We start from the raw sequence: 2,441 nt of genomic DNA on the forward strand, positions 1-2,441 counted from the left end.
GGAGGGAGTAGGACTCCTCCTGGCGCGCCTCTCCTAGGCCGGCCGCACCCACCCCCTTTGAGCCTTTATATACGGAGGCAGGGGCACCCCAGAGGAATACAAGTTGATCCACGTGATCATATTCTTAGCCGTGTGCGGCGCCCCCTGCCACCATAGTCCTCGATAATATTGTAGCGGTGCTTAGGCGAAGCCCTGTGACAGTAGTACATCAAGATCGTCACCACGCCGTCGTGTTGACGGAACTCTTCCCCGACACTTTTCTGGATCGGAGTCCGGGGATCGTCATCAAGCTAAATGTGTGCTAGAACTCGGAGGTGCCGTAGTTTCGGTGCTTGATCGGTCGGTCCGTGAAGATGTACGACTACATCAACCAAGTTAACGCTTCCGTTGTTGATCTACAAGGGTACGTAGATCACACTCTCCCCTCTCGTTGCTATGCATCACCATGATCTTGCGAGTGCGTAGGAAATTTTTTGAAATTACTACGTTCCCCAACAGTGGCATCCGAGCCTAGATTTTATGTGTTGATGTTATATGCACGAGTAGAACACAAGTAATTTGTGGGCGATATAAGTCATACTGCTTACCAGCATATCATACTTTGATTCGGCGGTATTGTTGGATGAAGCGGCCCGGACCTACATTACGCGTACGCTTACGCGAGACCGGTTCTCCCGACGTGCTTTGCACATAGGTGGCTTGCGGATGACAGTTTCTCCAACTTAGTTGAACCAAGTGTGGCTACGCCCGGTCCTTGCGAAGGTTAAAACAGCACCAACTTGACAAACTATCGTTGTGGTTTTGATGCGTAGGTAAGATTGGTTCTTGCTTAAGCCCGTAGCAGCCACGTAAAACTTGCAACAACAAAGTAGAGGACGTCTAACTTGTTTTTGCAGGGCATGTTGTGATGTGATATGGTCAAGACATGATGCTAAATTTTATTGTATGAGATGATCATGTTTTGTAACTGAGTTATCGGCAACTGGCAGGAGCCATATGGTTGTCGCTTTATTGTATGCAATGCAATCGCGCTGTAATGCTTTACTTTATCACTAAGCGGTAGCGATAGTCGTGGAAGCATAAGATTGGCAAGACGACAACGATGCTACGATGGAGATCAAGGTGTCGCGCCGGTGACGATGGTGATCATGACGGTGCTTCGGAGATGGAGATCACAGGCACAAGATGATGATGGCCATATCATATCACTTATATTGATTGCATGTGATGTTTATCTTTTATGCATCTTATCTTGCTTTGATTGACGGTAGCATTATAAGATGATCTCTCACTAAAATTATCAAGAAGTGTTCTCCCTGAGTATGCACCGTTGCGAAAGTTCTTCGTGCTGAGACACTACGTGATGATCGGGTGTGATAGGCTCTACGTTCAAATACAACGGGTGCAAAACAGTTACACACACGGAATACTCAGGTTATACTTGACGAGCCAAGCATATGCAGATATGGCCTCGAAACACGGTGACCGAAAGGTCGATCGTGAATCATATAGTAGATATGATCAACATAGTGATGTTCACCAATGAAACTACTCCATCTCATGTGAGGATTGGACATGGTTTAGTTGATTTGGATCACGTGATCACTTAGAGGATTAGAGGGATGTCTATCTAAGTGGGAGTTCTTTAAGTAATTTGATTAATTGAACTTAAATTTATCATGAACTTAGTACCTGATAGTATCTTGCTTATGTATGTTTGATTGTAGATAAATGGCCCGTGTTGTTGTTCCGTTGAATTTTAATGCGTTTCTTGAGAAAGCAAAGTTGAAAGATGATGGTAGCAATTACACGGACTGGGTCCGTAACTTGAGGATTATCCTCATTGCTGCACAGAAGAATTACGTCCTGGAAGCACCGCTGGGTGCTAGGCCTGCTGCTGGAGCAACACCAGATGTTATGAACGTCTGGCAGAGCAAAGCTGATGACTACTCGATAGTTCAGTGTGCCATGCTTCACGGCTTAGAATCGGGACTTCAATGACGTTTTGAACGTCATGGAGCATATGAGATGTTCCGGGAGTTGAAATTAATATTTCAAGCAAATGCCCGGATTGAGAGATATGAAGTCTCCAATAAGTTCTACAGCTGCAAGATGGAGGAGAACAGTTCTGTCAGTGAGCATATACTCAAAATGTCTGGGTATAATAATCACTTGATTCAGATGGGAGTTAATCTTCCAGATGATTGCGTCATCGACAGAATTCTCCAATCATTGCCACCAAGCTACAAGAGCTTCGTGACGAACTATAATATGCAAGGGATGAATAAGACTATTCTCGAGCTCTTCTCAATGCTGAAAGCTGCGGAGGTATAAATCAAAAAGGAGCATCAAGTGTTGATGGTCAACAAGACCACTAGTTTCAAGAAAAAGGGCAAAGGGAAAAAGAAGGGGAACTTCAAGAAGAACAACAAGCAAGTTGC

This window comes from Triticum dicoccoides, chromosome 6A (genome assembly GCF_002162155.2).
Source record: "Triticum dicoccoides isolate Atlit2015 ecotype Zavitan chromosome 6A, WEW_v2.0, whole genome shotgun sequence".
Lineage (NCBI taxonomy): Eukaryota > Viridiplantae > Streptophyta > Magnoliopsida > Poales > Poaceae > Triticum > Triticum dicoccoides.